At 38.7% G+C, this 22,608-nt stretch overlaps 1 pseudogene; it reads left to right on the forward strand.

Moving 5' to 3' along the window:
- Positions 1-311: 311 nt before the first annotated feature.
- Positions 312-22,608, forward strand: LOC136466849 (nuclear pore complex protein NUP205-like; annotated as a pseudogene).

Below are 22,608 nucleotides of genomic sequence, written 5' to 3' on the forward strand. Positions count from 1 at the left end.
ATTATTTATGATGAACTATATGTGTATTTATCGAGAGAGATCGAGGCAAATGGCAATGACGTATTTACTGGCTGAAGGAGAAATTTGCCAAAGTTTATTTTACGGAGTTATTTAAAAGTATTAGAGGTATTATATTATTATATTATTTTTCAAAAAAGGTAAATTAGGGAATCGTTTTATTAGCTAAAAAGGAAGGTATTAGCGCGTTTTGGACCGCGCGTGTCCAACAGGCCAACCTTCCAAACTTCTGAACGGCCCAGATGCGGAGATGCCACAGCCCGCCGGCGCGTCTTTGCGACGCGACCGCGCTCGTCTCTCGTCTGCCTCGATGAACAGCCTACTGCGGACTCCGCCGGGGTTTCCCTGAGCCCCCCCCAAAACCCAGAAGCCCGCCCGCCCCGTGCTCGCCCACTAGGGTTTTGAATCCCTTCCGTACCCTCCCATTCCGCCGACTCCTCCTAGGGTTCCGGCTGGAGACCGGGGTTGTTCTCCGGCGATGGCGCCGCTTCCGCCGCGCGAGCTCCTCTCTGTCATCGAGGCGGCGCTGCTGGGCTCCGCGGCGCCGTCGCCGGCGCAGCGCGTGGAGCTCCTCCACGCCGTCCGTGACGCCGCCCCCGCGTTCCGCACGCTACTCTCCTATCCGGTGCACCCCCTATTCTGGACATTCGCTTGATTGTACTATAGGATTTGTTAGGGCTGCCTTAGAATTCGGTTTGATTAGACTGGGTTTTTGGCGTGTGTGGACAGGGGCCCAAGGCGTCTGATCGGACTCAGGTGGAGAGCAAAGAGGTGCGGCTCCCAGGCATGCCGCCCATCACTCTTGATGACACCGACGTGCAGACTGTAAGCTCCCTTCATCCTTCCCAATTACTTAGTGTAGTGTACAGTCATTTAGCTAGTGTCGCTTGATTATGCTGTCTAAGATAAGGTCGCATTGAATGCTTGTTCTCTTGATTAGAGCTCTGGAATGAGTATGCTGCTTTATCCTTTAGCTAGTACATCACGGTGCAAACCTGTTTGTCGAACTAGTCTCTGATAGAGAACTAAAAAAAAGTAACTATCATTTGTAAACCCTATGACTTCTGACTTCTGTTGAGATGAGCTATATTTTACTTAGTAATTTGTTTTCTGTGTAGTCTGGCATTGAACATCATGGTATTGAACTGTATCATTTGTAAAGTTTGTTTTCCTTATGTTAGGGCCTGTATGGATACCACTAAAGTTTAGTCCTAGGCCATCCAAACAAGTTGGACTAACAGGTAGACTAAAGTTGAGTCCATACGTCCACTAGAGAGGACTAGTAGCTATTAGTCCATGTATCCAAAATTCCAAATAGCACTGGGCTAAACTTTATCAGCTAAACTACTTCAGTCACCTAGCAAGTAGTTCTACGAACTAGTTCCGAGGTGATCCAAACAGGCCCTTATTCTCCCTCCATTTTGAAGTGGAGGTTGTTTTAGTTTTCTCTTAAGTCAAACTTCTTTAACTTTGATCAAGGGTGCAGAAAATGCACTAACATTTACAACACTAAATTACTTTTGTCAAATTCAGCATGAACTATGTCTTGATAGCATTTATTTATTTGTTTTTGTAGACATTAGTATATTTTTCTGTAAACTTGGTACAATTCAGATATGATTGACTTGGACCAAGACTAAAATGACCTACATTTTGGAATGGATGAGTGCCAGGATTTTATGTTATGGTGGATTAGTGTCTTCTGGATAGTGGCTCATGTTACGAATAAGGGATACTGAATTGGTCAATTGGATGGTCGTATTGAGGCCCAATGGCAAGACACAAGAGAGAAACCCTAGACTAGGAGATTACACTAATACCCTTGACTATTATACCTTAACAGCTTAACCTGAGTTTCAATTCTATCATACATCCATACCACAATTTGCTTGGGACTTTGGTGTCTGCTATTTTTTTTGGCTTTTGGGGAGTGGAGATGATAGTGGAATGTGGCTTCTACTACAATGTTCTGTGGACAAGGTTGGCTTTTGGTATTTGGTAGCACTGGGCTTAATACGATGGATTAATACCATATTTGACAGTCTAACACTTGATGACTCTTTTTTCTCAAAGGATTGAGAAGATAGTGTGTTTATCACATCAATGCCTTGCTAATTAAATGCTAGGATGTTGCTAACTTGGACACCGGGTACGGGTAGTAAAAGTATGAACATGCTTATAGATTCCTGGCCTGTTGCAACATTATTACTGTTATTAAGTGGAGAGCAATGCTCAAGCTACCACCTTTTCCTGTAGGCTTTTATCTTTTCACATCATACGCTTAAAGTTGTACAACAAAAGTATATCGCATGATATATCGGTGATAAAAACGAGTGCAATATATTCTTTACTCTACTGTGCTAGCTGGATTCTTACCTGTGGTTGCACCCGCAAATCTTTACCACGTGCTCTTAATAATTATGAATCCCTGTGAGGCACAACTTGTCTTTTTATTTGTCTCTACGAATCCCCATGAGAGCATGACCTGTATTTTTGTCTATTGATCTACTTATGCCTTTGATTTATGATAGCAGTATTTAGCAGTTTCACTTTTGCTTTTCTCAAGACTTCAAATTTGTATCTATATGTTTTTCAGGCGCTTAAGTTAAGTGATGAACTCAATCTTAATGAGATTGAGTGTGTTCGTTTGCTAGTTGATGCTAACAGAGAGGTATGATTTGCAGAATTCTAGTTAATTGCTCTATTGTTATTAGCCAAGTTTGAACTGTTATTTGACCATCTTACATGCATCCATGTGGTGATTTTTCAGTGGGTTTTGTATGGTCGAGAGACATTGGAAATATATAGACTTGCAGCTGGCCTATGGTACATGGAGAGAAGGGATCTTATAACCGCTCTGTACATTCTGTTGCGAGTAATATACTAATCATTTTCATTCTAATTTTGGAATAACTTTTCTTGAAGGATGATTTTGATGTTTTTTTCATGACCTTTGTAGTCTGTTGCACTTGACCAAGGTCTTGATGCTGATCTGATGTCTGAAATCGAGGAGCAAATACAGCCTTTATTTAATGATGGTCTTCGGCAACGGATAATTGCCCTTGTAAAGGTTGGACCTGATGAAACTTGAATACACCATTTGCATGCCTTTTCATTTTTGTTCAACAAATTGAATTGGACACATTTTTGAAAAACAATCATGGTGATGTTAAGGCCACGTCCTGTAAACTCAGCACTCAAAGAATGGTTCCTTTGGGCTCAAGTTTAATGGCTTAACAACATGTAAAATAGTGTACAAGGGCAGGGGTTGATCTTCTGCACTAAGCTAGGTGGGCTTATGTTGGTTTGTGCTGGCTTCTCCCTGGTCAACTGTTTATTATTTTTTTTCGCAGGTATATCCAAAGCTAGTTAATTCCAGCTACTTCTTAGCAACTAGTACAGCTTAAAAATCATTTTAAAAATGCACCTTCAAAGGTTTAGTTCTTTTTCTTTGTGAGAAATGATGATTGAGGTATATTTGACTTTCCATAAAAGGAGCTGAACCGGGAAGAACCAGCTGGAATTGGCCAACCAAGCTCTGAGCGTTATGTGCTTGATTTCAGAGGGGCTCTTGTGGAAAGAAGGGCAATTGTCTCAAGAGAGAGATTAAGTTTGAGCCACTGCCTCGCTCTTTCTGCACTTATTAAACTAATGAGTAAGTTAAAACTTATTTTAAATTGCCTCTTATCAAATTAAACATTTTTTTTCCTAGCGCTTACCAGGTGGTGTTAATCATTCATTGGCATGAGCCTTCGTGCTGTGCTTGTATAACCTTTTGGACATGTCAATTTATGGGAAGCAAGGACTAATGCTTTATGCAATTTCATTTAGGCCCCAGAGAGGTTAAGGATGTATTTTCAATATTGAAAGACTGTGCAGCTGAAGCAAATCAAAATAGTAGTGTGGAGCTCCAGGTTTGAAGTTTGAACCAATTACTTTGGAATGGCATGATGGTTGTTGACATGTTGTTTGTGTGCATCTGTATAATGCTATGTTGTTACAAAAAGTTACTAACTCTATCATTGCAGATCACCTATGGAGTTCTGTTCTCTCTTGTGGCAACTTTTATTTCTGATGCCCTAAGTACTCTTGAGAAAGCATCATTGTCATCGTCTGATTCCTCATTTAGACGCGAATTTCATGAACTTGTAAGCTTTGATATGTGCATCTTCACTGATCACTGTTTATACTTTGATTGAACATACAAATGTTTTATCATTGCAATCTATGATTTCTTTTAGGTGACGAGGACATGTAACAATTCGACTATTGAAGGGTTTGTTGGTGTTGTGAGACTTGCGTGGTCTGTTCATTTGATGCTAACTCAAGATCGAAGTAATTCAAGAGAAATGTCAGATATTTGGTCATGTCTGGAAACTATCTGTCGTCAAAATTCTTTTGAGTTTTTGCGGGAGCAAGTTTTGAAAACAGCTGCATACCAGGTATAGCAAATCTGGGTTTCAATGCAGTCTTATACCAAATCTGGATTTCAATGCAGTCTTATTCCACTGTATGTCCACTTGTCCAGTTAACCATGGTCCTAAGGGTTGTGCAAATATTTTTTTTAAAAAATTGAAATGTTTCGTGTCCTCCACATATTATATTCTAATGTGTTTGCATAATCTTGCCCCAGTAAATTTCTCTTTATGTTTCCCCTTTGTTTGTCATGTTAATCTGTTGTCTCTACCAATTGTATTAGTTTGATTTGCATTGTGACATACTAGAAGCAAATTAAAAAAATCCCTTTATCTAGTTGACTTCTGTTGAAGGGCAGGCCTGGTGGTGCAGTGGTGAGAGCTGTCTCACTAAGGCACCAGGTCGTGGGTTCGAAGTAGCCTCTCCGCAGATTTTGCGGGGGGAAGGCTTGCCTCGGTTTTTTCCTTCCCCAGACCCCACTCATGTGGGAGCCTCCGGCACTGGCGCCCCCCCCCCCGTTAGTTGACTTCTGTTGGTTCCATTTCTAGCTTCATTCCTTTTCATAATCTTTCCTCAATTTGAAATCCTTGCTCTCTTGATATCCAAGCCCATGGGAACCGTGCAAGTCGGCCTTATATAGTTATATGGGGAGCAGGTTCAGCTAACACATGATTAGTGCATATTATGTGATATTAGTATATCTTAAAGCAGATAAGGTAGGCTAGGAGTATCCTTTTGTAAATGAACACCATGGTAATGCCTTGTTTCCATGTATTATGTGTCTCGTCTTGGTGCAGCCAACCTAACATCTCCATAGGGCAGGCCGGCAGGGTGACCCAACCAACCAACCAAAAAATTGTTTCAGGAAGGATACCTTTCGATATTTAGGATCAATGCTACAGAGAGACGGAGATATTGATGAAGATGTTAGCCATAGAATCAAAGCAGGGTGGATGAAGTGGCGCCAAGCATCTGGTGTCCTATGTGACAAAAGGGTACCACAGAAGCTAAAAGGCAAGTTTTATAGGACGGCGATTAGACCTGCTATGTTGTATGGTGCAGAATGTTGGCCTACGAAAGATGACATGTTCAACAGATAAGTGTCGCGGAAATGCGTATGTTGCGTTGGATTTGCGGTCATACAAGAAGGGATCGAGTTCGGAACGATGATATACGTGATAGATTAGGGGTAGCACCAATTGAAGAAAAGCTTGTCCAACACCGGTTGAGATGGTTTGGACATGTCCAACGGAGACCTCCAGAGGCACCGGTGCGTAGTGGAATCCTAAGCCAGGATAGTAACGTGAAGAGAGGCAGAGGAAGACCGAAGTTGACTTGGGTAGAGGCAATAAAAGGAGACTTGAAATGATGGAATATACCCAAAGACTTAGCCTTAGATAGGAGTGCTTGGAAAACAGCTATTCACGTGCCTGAACCTTGATTGCTTCTGCTGGGTTTCAACTCTAGCCTACCCTAACTTGTTTGGGACTTAAAGGCTTTGTTGTTATTGTTGTTGTTGTTGTATTGCATCCTGACTCTTTGTAATGGCAACAAAACATGCTCATTTGTAATTGCTGTTGAATTTGATCATGCTACTATTGTATTTACGTCCGCTATCAAAGCTTGTCCACTGATATATGTAGAATCATAGATTGGCTCCACTGAAAGAGGTGTTAGTATTTCTTGTGGCCAGTCTTGATAATTCTCATGTATTAATGCCTTAGTGGTCAAAGTTTGTTTCCAAGAAGATAATATAGTACAGTGTTTTTTCTTGCTTATCATTATTTCTTCTCATCTAATGCAGAATGATGATGAGGACATTGTCTACATGTACACTGGCTACACTCACAAGCTAATGATGTGCTTTATTTCCCACCCTACTTCTAGAGATAAGGTTAGAGGAGTACTTCATTGAAGCATATAGTAACCTAGTAGAATACTCTTGTTTGAGAAAAAAAACCCCCTAGTAGAATACTCCCTCCATTTGTAAACATATATTACACTATTGACTTCTTCACGCAAGCTTTGACCATTCGTCTTATTGAAATATTTATTGCAAATATGCAAGAATATAAGTCATGCTGGCAGTATCTTTAATGATATAACAAGTCACAACAAAATAAATAATACTTACATAGTTTTTTTTTTCCTAAAAGACAAATGGTCAAATGTCATGTGCGAAAGTCAGTGGTGTCATATATTTAAACATGGAGGGAGTATCCATTTTCCTGTCTTGTAACCTCTGGTGGTCACTATATGATTAGTGTCCTATGATGGGGATAACATGCAAGTATCTTTCTTCATTCTGTGTGCAAAATCGATAATATTATCTTCTTGACAGATAAAGGAAATTAAGGAGAAAGCAATGACTGCCCTCAGTCCATATGGGCCACCGCGGGGTCATCGGGAAGATCTTGGTAGAAATGGGGAACAAGTTGATCAGCCTACTAAGGAGCCTTTTGTATCCCTGCTGGAACTAGTTAGAGAAATCTATCAGGTAATGCTTCTGTCATTTATATAGTCGAATCAAATCTGTGGACCTGAAAACATGTATGATTTAGCTTGACATGGGTCTAGTGTCCTTGTTAATCTTGTCTTTTTTTATAATAATATATTTATGTCATCTTGTGTGACCACTTGGTAATAGCTAGTGCTAGTTCTTCCTGGGTAATAGATGCAAATGCATTGTTGCAAAGTAAAAGTAGAAATCAAATGATGCATCATGATTATTCCTGCATTGCTGTCTTTTTGCTTCTCTGTGTCCTGGGCAAAGTGGACTTTTTTTTAAAAAAAAACTTTTTGCATGTGCACACAACATTCTGCACTCATAGGAGTCATTTTGGGATGTAAAAAACCTTTCGAAATACCATTCTAGGGCCTATATCAATGATAAATTGAATGACTATCAAATGCTACTAGGACACCAGTGTTCATTTTTCTTTTTGCCGGTTTGTGAACTTGAGTCCGAGTCAGATTCTAGCAACATGTGTCCAAGCTCGATTGTTGTTTCTCTTTCTCACGACCAATATTTCTTTTACTGAGTTGGATACCCTCGAGGCAGTCAGACACACTATGCCACGATGACATGTGATGAAATGTAATTGATGCATCTATTTCAACTACTGTTGACCTTTGTAGTATAATGCAACGTTTAGTTTGACTGTTTTGTAGACTCTTGACTTGTTTCCGATTCAAGGTTAAAATTTTCTCTCTAGTCTAGTAATTGCTTCCATCTGTGACCATCAGAAGCATGATCATGCATTTTCATTTGTGGAATTTAAATATTTTCTCGGCATCACTTCGAACCCCGTGATTTGATCTTACAAATGTACATGAAGCAGTAATAATATTTTGAAAGCACATTAGATGCTAGTAAGGTTACTGCATTTCTATTGAACACATCTATTTGATTAGTCTTTTTCAGTCTACTATATGTGCAAAACTGTATGTCCATCGTTCTCAATAAGGCATGATATTTTGTATGATCTCTCGAATGTTCCTTTTTTTCTGTGTTTTGGTTTGAGAAGTTTACATAGCAATAACATTTGTTTTTTTTTTGTGTGTTGTCTTCAGAAAGAGCCTGAGCTAGGGAATGGAAATGATGAACTGTGGACCTTTGTTATATATGCAGGAGAAGACCACACCAACACACAAACTCTTGTGGCCTTCCTTGGACTTCTCAGTACTTTGGTATGCATTATGGTTACTGCTCTGTTCAGTTTTCCATTGTTTGCGCTGACTGAACAATTTTGTCAGGCTTCCACCGAAGTTGGTGCTGCCAAAGTCTATGAGCTTCTCCAAGGAAAAACTTATCGTTCAGTGGGTTGGAGCACTTTGTTTGATTGCTTATCTATCTATGAGGAGACGTTCAAAAAATCGATTCAATCTTCTGCAAACATACCGCCTGATTTTCCTGAGGGGGATGCACAGGCACTTATTGCATATTTAGCTGTTCTTCAGAAGGTGTGAGATTTCTTGCACTTATTCATTTGTTTTGTTCATCTTGGTCAGCTTTATTCACAGTAAACTGCACTTGCACCTCTGACGATGATGAATTTGGAATCACTATATATATTACCTTTAGCATTACGCTCCACTTTCCATGGCTATATCGTCATCCTGAAGTTTTTTTATCATCGTAGCCTATGTTGTGGATGTCATGATTTTGCTGCATCTCTTTTACACTTCAATTCTGTAGTTGTGACTGAACATCATCAGCTATGCATGTTTCTTTGAAAAATGAGAAAATATAATCAGCCTTTGTCTCAGCATATCAGTCTTGCTTATCTTATAACCCATTTGAGAGGTTCTGTTACAGGCTTACAGCTGCATCGAGCTTCTGGAAGCTCAGTAGAAATTTCAATGAATCAATATGCTTCTGGTCCCTCAGCTGTACTGGCCATAAATTACTACTACCAAGTAGCTTGTTATGCCAGATGCGCTATGTGTCTCATAAAGTGCTTTGTTCATCATGCATAGTGATTACTGTTGCTGTTGTGATTTGTTTTCTCGAAGGAAGTTGCTTTGAATTGTCTACTTGATTAGATAAATCATTAGATTGTGAACATGTAGGTGGTGGAAAATGGGAATCCTATGGAACGCAAGAAGTGGTTCCCTGACATTGAACCTTTATTCAAGCTTCTCAGCTATGAAAATGTGCCTCCGTACTTGAAGGTACAAGCATATATGTTTTGAGTCCATCTGTACATCTGACATCCTTTCTTTTTTTAGTTAGGTCGCGGTTATGTTTTCTCGTAATATGTGTTTGAAACATGTGCAGGGGGCTTTGCGAAATTCAATAACTGCATTTATCAAAGTGTCACCCCTACTAAAAGATGCTATTTGGAATTATCTTGAGCAATATGATCTTCCGGTGGTTACGGCTCCATTAGGTCACCATACAGCAACACAGGTGCCCTTAATGTTCACCATTTCACTAATTTCCTAATTTTACTGGCTACTTTCTAACTCATTTTTTGGTCCTCAAGCAAAGCAACATAATTCCTCTAGTCATAAAAGTGTCGTTTTGGGCCTCGACACAACCATCAACCTATTACTTTGACCACTAATTGCTTACATAAAACATATGGGTAATATCAAATCTGTAATGTTAATGTATTATGAATTTTTTTCAAGATAAAATCTAGCTATACTGTTTTAAAAATTTAAACTGATATGTTAAAAGCAACATTTATGGTCAAAGTTAAAACATGTTGACTGAATGCCACCCCAAATGACACTATTTTGTGATCGGACGGAGTATAAAAAAATCCTATTTTGTTCTTTTTTCACATATTTTTTATTAAGTACAATGAATTAGGAAAATTAACCTCGTATGCAGAGTTTTTTTTTTCTGTTGTGACAAACAATGAATCTGTGAATAATATTCAATAATAACACATTTAGTATTTCATATAGCTCTTAACCTTGCATCTAAGTCTCTAGTTTATCATTTCCCTTACCCTTAGTGCTCTCATCTGGACGCTACTATGTTTGATTGTGGTTTATATTTTATAGTTGGGACTCAACTATTTCTCAGTTTATATGATTTTACTATTTGATGTTTATTCCCTTGTTCTCTCTTGTTTTGGTTGCCTTAATACCTAATCTCTAAAACCACAACTTTCTTAGAATGCCAATTATTTATGACAACTAGCAAGCACTTAGGTTAGGTAGTGCAAGTTCTGGTTCTTAACTGGTCAGCTTCTTCTAAGGAAAGGCTTGGTACCCATCGCTTGAATGATGCAATGGAAGCAGCAATTAAAGCTTGTTCATACCCTGGAGCATAGTCACAAAGTTTCCTAGTCGACAGGGTCGAGGAATGTGATACGCTACTCACGAGAGGTTTTTACATGGCAGGGTCGAAAATGACCCCGCGTACCTGGGTCAGGGACGACGTTCCTGGATCAAGGGTTGATGCCTTCGACCCCCTCAATGTGGAAACAATATCAAAGTGAGGACAGAGTCTTTGATCTCTGTTTTTGCACCTGAGAGGGAGCGATTTTTTGTAATCTTATTTTAAAATAATATTTTAAAAATAACCCACTAAAAAAATATATTTGCAAATCTAACTCTTTTGGCAGCACCAAGCGTCGCGGCGCGACAGGACCATGCTGCCGCGCCGCATGCATCAGCACAGCAATGTTGCCACGCTGGTGCAACTGGGTGACATGGTGCAAGGCTTGTGCTGAACGTGTTGGAGCGGTAGCGCTATCGTGCCAGTCTGCTTGGCGTGGCAGCCACAGTTAAAAAAAACGATGTGCCGCTTGTCTTCATCCATCTGTCTCTCTTTTCCTCCTGAACCACGCATGGGCGAGCCATGTTAATAGCAGGAGGAAAAAGAGATGGAGTGGAAGACGAGCAGCGCGTGGAGAGAAGCGTTTTAACTGCAGCTGCCACACCATGCGGACTGGTGCGATAGCGCTGTCGCGTTCGTGTCAAAGGCTTCAGCGTGACAACCCCGGTGCCATGTCAGCTACTTGGTATGGCCAGAAGGGTTAGATTTGCAAATGTTTTTTTAGGTGGGTTATTATAAACTAATAATTGAATAAGGTTAAAATAAAAAATTCAGACCATTATGCATTTTACTAGTTGTCTTTTGTCCTTAGTGTTCGTTTTTGATGAAAAAACTAACAAAACACTTAGTTTATGTGAAGCAAGGCTGTTTCTTTAGGTCTTAAAGCAACTACAGCTTCCTCTATCGGAGGATTTGGTGCCTGTCATCTGAATATCTGATGCATTGGAAAACAAAAACTAAAGATTGTTGAAGTTGCAACCCAATTCGTTTCTCATTTATTTTCGTTCGACCTATGAGTCAATAAATATACACGGAATACTTCAATCTATTCTGGCCAAACCCTTAATGATAGGTGGTCAGCTTTCTTTTGTTTGATCTTTGGTGTAAAATCAACTATCAGCGGAATCTAACATAAGGTCTACTAATATTCATATGAAAAATACTACTATAATCTCTAATCTATTCGAGAAAACTATACAATATCTAATCATTCTATGTTGGTGTAGGTCTATGATATGAGGTTTGAGTTGAATGAAGTAGAAGCGAGGAGGGAGAGTTACCCCTCAACCATATCTTTCCTCAGATTGATCAATGCACTTATTGTAGAAGAAAGAAACATAAGTGACAAAGGCCGGAGGTGCATACTTTTAATTAACTGATTTTTTGTTTCATATCCTCACCTTCAACATCTTTGAGAGTAAGATACTTTTTCTAACAGGTTCATACTTTTTCTACAGGTTCATGGGTATCTTTAAGTTTGTTTATGAGGATGTCTTTGGTCCTTTTCCTCAAAGAGCTTATGCTGACCCCCTGGAAAAATGGGAGCCTCGCACTTGCCTGCTTGGAGCATTCCGCATGTGAGTAGAATGATTTTTTGTTTGAAAATCTAATTGCTTATCTATTTTTTGGATGGGGAACCATGCAATGTGAACCCTGATGATGCAAATACGCCCTTATACCAGGATAGCTTCTTTTTTGATCTACTAATCCCTGAGACATTTTTGCGTAAAATGCAGCAGTCCACTTGGTAACTAATTGACTATTGTTTATACAGGGTTTTGAGCATGTATGACATAAAGGATGATGATATTTTATGCTTCTGTGAACACATTAGCTCCTTCCTCTATCGAGAGACAGCTCCCTCTGCTAGAACTACTCAAAGTATGTTCATGTACTGATTTTGAGATGCCTTAATTGATAACATATTACTGATGCTCAGTCCTGGGATTATTATACTACTTGGAAGTTGATTTAAAATCATGTTGCCATTGGAACACTTTTCATTGCAAATGTTGCACACTCCTTACTGAAGGAAGATTCCCTCCTTGACGTGCCTATAATATTTCTCAGCTAGTGTTGACAGGGCATTTAGCATGTTTTCAGGATCACATAGTAGAGGTGGAGCTATGTGCTATGGTTAGAATTATGTATGAATATTGCTAACAAACATAGGCAAATACATATTGTCTGCTGTATTCAGAACTGTAGGCCAGAGAACACGAACTAGGGTCACCGGTCAAATAGTGAGCTGTGAGATTTCTTTCCACGTATACTTCCTATATAGCAGTAGTATGAGCTAAAAAATAATTGTTCTTTCTAGAATGTACTAACTGATTTGATATTTCATGTTCACAAATCACAATATATATGGTGATGTTCTTGTTTTAAAAAGCTTTTCTTTATCTTTAGCAGAGAATTATATGTTTATGTCCTTCAGATCACCTGAATTAATATGCTTTGCTTAGGTGGATAAGTGCTTGCTTGTTTGCCTTTTGCTCTGTGGCATATTTTTTTTTCCCATGTATGTATGTCTGTTTAAAGATACTAAAGTTTTGCATAGACTTCTATTGCACCTCTATTTGTACATTATTTATAATTTGTGGTTGTGGAATTTTGACTCAGGATTCATGAGTGGGAAAGTTGCTTTCCGGAATATTATGAACATCATATTAGTGGGTGTTGACTCTCTTATCAAGGAGCGAACTACCCAAACATACGGTATCATTTTGAGAAAGCTGTCCATCTATCTCTTGAAATATTTATTCTTGTCATGGAGAGAGATCTGGCTGTTGCTGATGTTTTTCGGCCACTCTACCAGGTTTTGCATTTCGTCTATCTCAACTGTGGGGTTTGCCTGGTCGTTACTTCATCTAACTGTTTTTCTGCTTTCATTTGGGATTATGCAGCCATTGGATGTTATATTAGCTCAAAGTCATAGACAGATTGTAGCATTGCTAGAGTTTGTACGATATGATTATCTTCCCCAAATTCAACAGCGTTCTATCAAAATTATGACCATCCTGAGGTAAATTCAAATTACTTATGTTTTTCCTTTGTGCTGCCACTCTGCTATTAAATGTCTGCTTTTAATTCCATATGTGAAATTTCTGTAACAAATTGTAGTGTGCTAGTTTGCTTATTTGTGTTCTTACGGTTTGTTTATTTTACGGCAGTTCTAGAATAGTTGGTTTGGCACAGTTGCTTTTGAAAGCTGATGTTGGAAAAATGGTAATAGAAGATTATGCTGCTTGCTTGGAGTTCCGGTTTGATGATTTTCAGGTCATCGAAGACACGAAAGATGATGTTGGAGTTCTAATACTGCAGGTTGTGATTTGTATTTCCTTTGACCTTGGAGATCCATTTGACGGGCTGTGTTTTAATTATGCTAATCAATTATATATATGCAGTTGCTTGTTGACAATATTTGTCGTCCAGCTCCAAACATTACACATTTGCTCTTGGGATTTGATGTCAATGGATCCATTGAGCAAACAGTTCTAAAACCAAAATCCCACTACAGGTTAACTCTAGACTCTGCCTTTATTGTGTAGTGATATATTTTATTAATTCAATTGAACTCATCTCGTTATATCTCAGTTGTTTGAAGATAATCCTTGAAAATCTTGAAAAAGCGACAAAGCCAGAGATAAATGCCTTACTGCACGAATTCAGTTTTCAGGTTTGATTTTTTTGGCTTAGTAGTCAGATGTGAGATTTTTCATCTTATTTTTATGTTATAATTGGATTTTTTCCATCTTAATTCAGCTTCTCTACGAGTTATGTCTTGATCCTTTAACTTGTGGGCCTGTTATGGATCTCCTGAGTACAAAGAAGTACCAGTTCTTTTCTAAGGTTTAATTTCTTGTCTGTTCTTTTGCATCATTATAACAACATTTAGTTAGAACTCATATTTTCCTTGCCCACTAATGTCAGCATGTTGGAACCATCGGAGTGACACCGCTCCCGAAAAGGAACAGTAACCAATCTCTTCGTATCAGCATGCTCCATGAGGTATGCATTGAGATTTCTTCTTTCGTCAAAATTTTAATTACTTAGGACACTCAGAAATTAATAGAAGTGCAAGTGTGATGTAACCTTTGCTAATGTTTTATGATGCCAATCTATTGTAAAATGAACCTTATATTGAATTATCCTTGATAAATGGCACAGCAGTTACTACTGGGGTTACAATTGGATCGGCACAGTAGTAACAGTGCTCCAGTCATACATGATTGCATATTCGAAACATTGAAATTCTGCTATTTATAAATTGCATTTGAACAGCAAAATTGAGGTGCATGGCTGTTTTTAGGCTGCTATTGCTTTTGATGGTCTCCTGCCATATTTAGCTATGTTGGTATTTTTCATTCTGTTAAAACCTTGATTTGTTTATTTTCAGAGGGCATGGTTGCTAAAGATGTTAGCACTGGCATTACATATATCCGATATATCGTCATCTGTATACAGGGAAGCCTGCGTGGCTATTCTTTATCATACTTTTGGTCAGTGTGCTGAGAACTTCCAGAGCACAAGTTTGTTCGATTCGCGTGCTTTGACTAGCATCAGCGATGTACCAGCAAAGAGGAATAAGGTAACATTAGGCATCTGTTATCCCCCCACTCCCTCATTTTCTTTTTTTTTTTCAAGGTGATGAATCCTTGGATAGGAGGTGTGGAATGGAAACCAGCAATCCATGTGCCCAAGACATAACCTAGCGTATCACTCTCCTTTTTATGTTTTTTTTTCTTTTAAATTTTTGTTTCTTGTCAATGGTGTCTCTTGTTAGTTTCATCTCTAGCCTGCACCAAATTGCTTGGGACTAAAGAGTCTGCTGCTTTTTTCTTGGCGATGAATAAATCGTGTCTTATATATACACCTTTTTGTGACTTTAACCTTTTTAAGTTTTGTTTGTGCAAAGCTATGTCTGTATACTTTCATGGTCCTTATTAAGCTTGCTTTCATGTGGCCATTGAAATCTGCAGTGACATGCACACCATACACCATATATGGTTTTTAAAAACTAGTTAGATAAGGAGAGTTTAAAACCTCATTCATTTGCTGGTCAAGTATGATATTTGATCTACATATCCATTATCCAGAACCTTATATCACTTGAAACGTTGCACTTAGGTTTTGGACTTGCTTGAGGTTCTACAGTTCAGATGTCCGGACACTTCAATGAAGTATCCACAGCTGCTTTCCAACCTGGGAATTGAATCGAAGGTATGGCCTTTAAACTTCCAGTTAGTTTTTTTTTAGTTCTCACTATATTTTGGTGCACAGATTGAAGAGATCCTAAGGAACTCTGCAACTTTTGAAAATGGTGGTGTATATTATTATTCAGAGAGAGGTGATCGACTGATTGATCTTGATGCTTTCCATGAAAAACTTCTCCAGGTTGTGTGTTCATTTTTATGCGTCCTTTTTATGTTTGATTTTTGCTTTCAAAATTGATCTTGTGTTTAATTAATTGTTCTTTTGTTCTTTAGATGTCACAAGAATTGAACTCACAATTAAGCGAGTCTGAGAAAGCCGGACTAAAAGAATCAGTTCATCATTTGCTGAAATGGGCTTGGCGATATAACAAAAATCTTGAAGAGCAGGCTGCCCAACTTCACATGTTAACTGGTTGGTCACAGATGGTTGAAGTGAGTTGGGTTTATCCTCATCTGCTTATCCTTTGTGTAGGTTGGAAAATTTTATGTGATGTGCTGTTTTCTGTTTATGAAAACCAGGTTGCTGTATCAAGAAGGATGTCATTATTTGAGGACCGTTCTCAGCTATTGTTTGAGTGAGTGGTGCCTCCCTTCATGCAAAATGAAAAACTATTATTTCGATAACTGTACCAATATTGATTTATGCAGGCTGCTTGATGCTTCATTGAATGCCACAACATCTCCAGATTGTTCAGTGAAAATGGCATATGTTTTAACGAATGTAAGAAGCTTGTTCATATTTGTTAAATTCCATTCTCCTAGTCTTGTACCACACCTTCTGTATATGTTCTGAACTTATTTGGGTGGTCATTTTAAGGTATCGTTGACCTGTATGGCTAAACTGCGGGATGAAAGATTCATATGCCCAGCTGGTACAGATTCTGATGCGGTTACTTGCCTTGACATTATTTCGTCAAAGCAGCTACCAAATGCAGCTTGTAACTCATTGCTATTCAAGCTTGTGATGGCAACACTAAGAAATGAATCATCTGAAACCTTGAGAAGACGGTAATGTAGATGTAGTTGGTGACTGTTAGCGCCACTAACCGACTCCTTGTTTCAATGTTTCTCTTCACCTTCTGTGAATACTGACCTTCAGTCGCCCTCTGCAGGCAATATGCATTATTACTGAGTTATTTTCAGTATTGTAGTAGCATTCTTGACTCTGATGTCCCTCCATCTGTTCTTCGCTTCTTGCTACTGGAGGAGCAAGAGGGTGATGATGAGGACATCACTCTTCAAAAGGTCCATCTCTGTTGCATTACCTTACTTCCTTTTATATAGTGACTATTGCCTGATAGTTCTTTGTCCTTCTAAAGGTTCTCAAGGAGCACAGTGAATTAGCACATGCCAACTTTTCCATCATAAGGAAGGAAGCTCAAGCTATCGTTGATTTGGTATGCCATTCTGTTCATGTGACACTCACATATTTTTAATATGTTTGTGTTTGTGCAAGGGAAACATAACTCACTGTAAAAGCATGTCTGGCTGATGGCATGGATTGGTGATATCAGTAACTCAGCCTGTCATCACCTGTAACACGCCAACCTGACACTGGTTAACAGTATGCAACTACCATAAAAAATATTCCAAATTTTAGCAGCAATTGACCCTAATAAAGTAACAATATGAAAAAAGGGCGTACCTAGTGCAGAGAGCTCCTGCTCTGTGCGGGGTCTGGGGAAGGGTGTCAGTGGCAAGCCTTACCCTCGCCTGTGCAATGTGAGGAGAACCCGGGACCTTCCGGTCACAGGCGGTAAGACTCTACCGCTTGCACCAAAAGGATATGAAACAACAAAAGGTATTCATGTATAATTAAAAGGTTTTACGCCTCTTGACGAGTATAGAAATTAAGAATATGAAAACTGAGCATTCCTAGAACAAAACTATAGCTGTTATTCCTGTTAACAAATCAGTAAAGAACATGTGTGTGACAGTGTGTTGCATCACATTTTTTATTTTGTAGTGCAATATAATTCTGAGCATTGTACTAAAGATAGCTTCTGGTCCCTATCAGTTTCTTTTACATCACTGTCGATTCCAGTACATTTATCCTTTTAACTCTAGTCACTTAATCCAGGAATGAGTTACTGCCTATTTTGTTGACACGCTTTAGTCCAGTTTATGATTATTCTAAATACTTGCCATGCTGTGATAGTAAAATAAACTTGAATACACATTAGAGCTGTGTATCATATCTGAAAGCAGGAAGGATTTTGTATAATGCATTGAGCCTCTCAAGCGGTATATATAGAGTACAGAGACTTGGGAGACAAGACACCTCCCCCGACACATATGGTAGTACTAGGTTACAGTATCCTACCTACCAAATATACTCTAACAATATTGTTAAAGTATAACTATAATAGGCAATTGATAGTTTTGTTTGGATATGGTGCTAAGGGAACTCAAAGGGACATCTGTTGTACATTTGCATGCCAGATTTGTATCTGGATATATTTTGTCGCAGTAGTTCCAATGTTATTGTGTTTATTTTTGCCGAATTCCATTTTTAATTTGTAATTGACTGACTCTGCATTCTATAGCAGCTAGCTGGTTCTCAATAATCAAACGTTCCCACTTATAATTTCTGAGATCCCAAGGCAAAGTATAAGATCATTAGGGATAAACACTGCCAGGAAGATAGCTGGGCAGAGTTGGCTTGGAGGAAGACTAGACTATTGGGAATACTTGGGACTAATTTGTCATTGATTGCTCGATTCCCAATGACCGCTGTGGCGCCATGCCTCTGTATATATAGAGCGGGCAGCTAATAACTTAATAATTGTCCTAAAAACCAACTAACTGATCCAATCGGTTTCCTAATCCTTACATCTTGATGTGAAAGATAGATGGGCTGGCTCTTTGGTCACCCATACTCTTAGTGCTTTTGACCAACTATAACATCACGTCTTGTTGAGGTTTGAAGATGATTAAACGAACCAGTCAAATGATTGACCATACAGGTAATCTAATACTCCGTTCATTCTTTGTATTCTTGTTACAGGTTACGAAGGATGCTGTCCATGGTAGTGAAGCTGGGAAAGCAATTTCCTTTTATGTTCTTGATGCATTAATTAGTATTGACCATGAAAAGTATTTCTTAAATCAACTTCAAAGTCGAGGGATTCTTAGATCATGTCTAAGTGATGTTACAAACTATTTGTCAAAGGTATGTATTGCCACTACTCTATCTTGTTTTTTCCCCCCATTTTGAAATCTGCTGTCCAAGTTGGAGGCTTTAGCTATCATGCATTCACGCCACTTTCATATTACTGATTTTCTTGAAAACAAATGACACTGTGGACTCTTTTTCTTTTTTATGCATGCTCAGGTGGGTAATGTGAAAATAGGAGAATTGTAACTTACATTGGTGACCTGGTAAGAGTTGGATAGTGCATGCTAAGGTGTCGCAGGGGGAACTGCCAATCCTCTAGATGGGAAGAGAGGATAGGACATTCCTGGAAAACTAAAGTATTTTCAATGCATCTACCTAATTGCCAAGCTTGCTGGTTTTGATTTTCTTGTTTCAACTTCAAGAAGGGATTTATAATGGACAATTTTCTCAATTTATTTAGAATAGATTTTTTTGTATTGATTTAATATCCTATTTCATAGCATGCCATTCCTGTTTGTGTTTGTTTTCACAGCAAACAGTATAGATGCAAATATGGTATCATCCTTTTCCATTGCCGTATTATCTGAGCTATTCACATATGTACAGCATTGTGCATACTTTATTTAGCACTAACTGCTTGGGCACAATCTTTTAAAATCAATGTGTCTTTTATTTCTTTATATGTTGAACAATGAATTGTATGTTTAAGTTTAGTTGGATATATGGGGCTAAAGTTACATTAACATTTTGCCGCTATACAAGGTATTTGGATATCTGAACTTGCTTGAGATGGATTGATATTTATTTTGTAACTGTATTCGAGAATATTCATAATTTCCAGAACTCTAGTTATTCTCTTTTTTTTTTTTATGAAAGGCGGTGCACAAACATCTGTCATGTTTTATGTGCCCTGAACCATGTATCATATGCTAAAGATGAGCTATGAATCACTCTGAAAATGAAAATGGTTTGTCTAGAAAATGCCTCATGCAGGTTTTGTTGTGATAATCTATTCATCCTGCCCCTCTTCGTGTCTGGAATTTTACCCAGATATGTTGTGTCATCAGTTTTCTGGGTATTTTCCAGGATTCGTCATGGGCATCAGAATCTTCACAGCGGTTTTGCACTGTTGATGCTCAGTTTTCATTACTGCTGAGAATAAGTCATCATTATGGCAAACATGGCGCTCAGATTCTGTTGTCCATGGGTGCTTTACAAAATCTCTCATCATGCAACCTCATGGGTGGGCAGAAAAAGGTGCCACTTGCTCCCAAAATCGTAAAAGAACGGATTGGTGAAATTGACAAGAAGAGGTCACTTATTACACCTGTACTGCGAATAGTCACCTCTTTTACATCGCTTGTGGACTCGGCTGATTTTCTTGAGGTTCGCTTATTTTGAATATCCAGATTTCTTGCCTGACATATGTATGTAGGGCGTCTGCTAAACATTATCGGTTTATCTCCTAACTGAACTGAGTGTTAGAGTACAGTCATCGCACAATTTTATCATGATAAATTTGAAAAACATCAATGAATAAAATTGGTATCTGTGGTTCATTACTGGGTCAATGGTACATGTAACTTAACTTTACAATGTACTGTTAACTAAGTGGAACTGTATCTTGGTATATATATGGAGTTTTGATAGCTGGATCCTGCATAACTTAACTGCTGTGTAGTTTGAAAATTTGAGAATCTTGCCTTAGGAATCACATCACCTTTGTTGCCTTGGTGATGAATTTTACACGATGCATTTGTCCTTTAGTTCTGTGAATTTTCCATACCAATGTCCCTTATAAAGTTTAACTCTTGATTCAGGTGAAGAACAAGATTGTACGAGAGATAGTGGACTTTGCGAAGCAGCATCAGTCGGTTTTTAATAGCATTTTAAGGGAGAACATGACTAGAGCTAATTTGCTCACATTGGAGCAGCTTAGCATGGCAGTTTCTATTCTCAGCAAGGTTTGCTATTCACTTTGTATTTGATTTTGGCCACTTGTAATCTGTTGTAGAGGTTCAGAGGTGCTAAAAACTTTGTAGGTTTGGGCGTACGAGGAAAATGAGGAATGCAGCTATATTCAAGATCTATTTTCCTTGATGCATTCTCTTTTTAGCCTCGACTTTGGTTCTCTAAATCTTATGCAATCACCAAACATGATTGAGGTGAGCTTAGTCCTCTTTATAATAGTTATATTGTAATGATGGCTTTATGCACCCATATAACTTTTCTAATGCTGCTACATGCTGCTACCAGAATCATAAGTCAGAATTGATAGCATTTGGTCTTTGCTTCAGCCTTGTCTCTTATCTTTATGTTCTGGCTACAAAGAAGAACATGCGATTTCAAGTGAGTAATACTTGAAACCTTCCCTCTGCTAAGAAAAATGTGGTTCTTGCAAGTTGAGTTTTTTCTTAAAAGAAAATCAGGCAGCACAAATGAGGGTCAGAGGGATTAGTTCTTATGTCCAAATCTTTTGACACTGACTGTATTTGCAACACCTTGAATTTGCAGGTTTCGTATGGCCATAATAGTGATCAGCAGCACCCAACACTACAAATGGTTTCTGATCTTCTGAATTCAGTAACACTTGCCCTAGAAAGAGTAGGTGATGAAAAATATATGCTTTTAAACAAGGTATTGGTGTTTCTGACCTGCATGGTCACAAATTTACTTGAAGTGTTTGTTTTAACGGGTTAAAGTATGGAGAAGATAAGTTATACATGGCAACATGAACTCGAAATACAGATATGGAATTGAGCGAAATGTTCACTATTATCTGGAATTCTGTAGTAGTTCATACTTTTCCTGCAATAACTAAAGCTAACTTGTCTGAATTTGTTATCTAGATCCGTGACTTGAATGAGTTGTCCAGAAAGGAGATTGATGAGATAATAAAAGTATGCATGAAGCAAGATTGTATCTCTCCCAATGATAACATCCGTAAGAGGTAAGCTCTTATTTTTGTCTCAGAATCTTCACAATATTTTTTGTTCTGACACTGGCTGATTTTGTCTAGATAATCCTTCAACAATATGTGCTGTAACAGTTTTTTTATTTATTTGCAGGAGGTACATTGCAATGATAGATTTGTGTTGCATGGCTGGCAACCGAGACCAGCTTATAACCCTTCTACTCCAAATAACGGAATGTGCCGTTACTATTCTCCTTATTCATTTTCAGGACGAGTAAGAATGCTTTCAGTTTAACTAAAGGTTTATAGCTCACTATTCTGTTCTTACATTAACAATTTTCTCTGCATTTGCAGTGCTTCTGCAAAAGGTCTTTCTTCATTTTCTGATGAACTCCTTCCTGTGCTGGAGAGACTAGAGCATTTGAAAGAGGTAAAGCTCATATATGTACTATATACTAGGGCTTTAGGTGGCTACCATGGTGTACTCTTGGCACCTAGAAATTAGACGTTTAATGCTGGGATATGCTGCTACACTAGCGTACCCAGTGCAGAGAGCTCCCGCTCTGTGCGGGGTCTGGGGAAGGGTGTTAGTGGCAAGCCTTACCCTCGCCTGTGCAATGCGAGGAGACCGCGACTCGAACCTGGGACCTTCCGATCACAGGTGGTAAGACTCTACCGCTTGCACAAGGCCCGCCCTTCGGATATGCTGCTACACTATTAACAAGAAATCAAAGTATATGGATTTGGTTGTTCAATAGCTAAACATATAAATTTAAAAGAGCAAAGATGCTTTCACATAGATTATGTTGATTAATTTGGTCTGGAGTATTAAAACCTTCTTTTTATTGGCCCCGCAGGACAAAGTTGGACGTAATCTGAAGTTGTTCCACAGATCCGTTACTACACTTAAGGAGATGACCATCAGAACCATGACCCTATGAAGGCCGTAACGTGTACAATGTACAATATACATGTTTCTTAGGATAGCTACACCTCGCTAGATTTGTTGATGTAAAACATTGTTGTGTAAGCTCTCTTAACACGGACTGCCCCGAGGCGGTGACCTGTATGTCACATGCCATTTTTCAGAGTAAAATGCACCAGGGTCAATGGGGTTGTCATCTAATAA

The sequence above is a fragment of the Miscanthus floridulus genome, chromosome 7, assembly GCF_019320115.1.
Source record: "Miscanthus floridulus cultivar M001 chromosome 7, ASM1932011v1, whole genome shotgun sequence".
Taxonomy (NCBI): Eukaryota; Viridiplantae; Streptophyta; class Magnoliopsida; order Poales; family Poaceae; genus Miscanthus; species Miscanthus floridulus.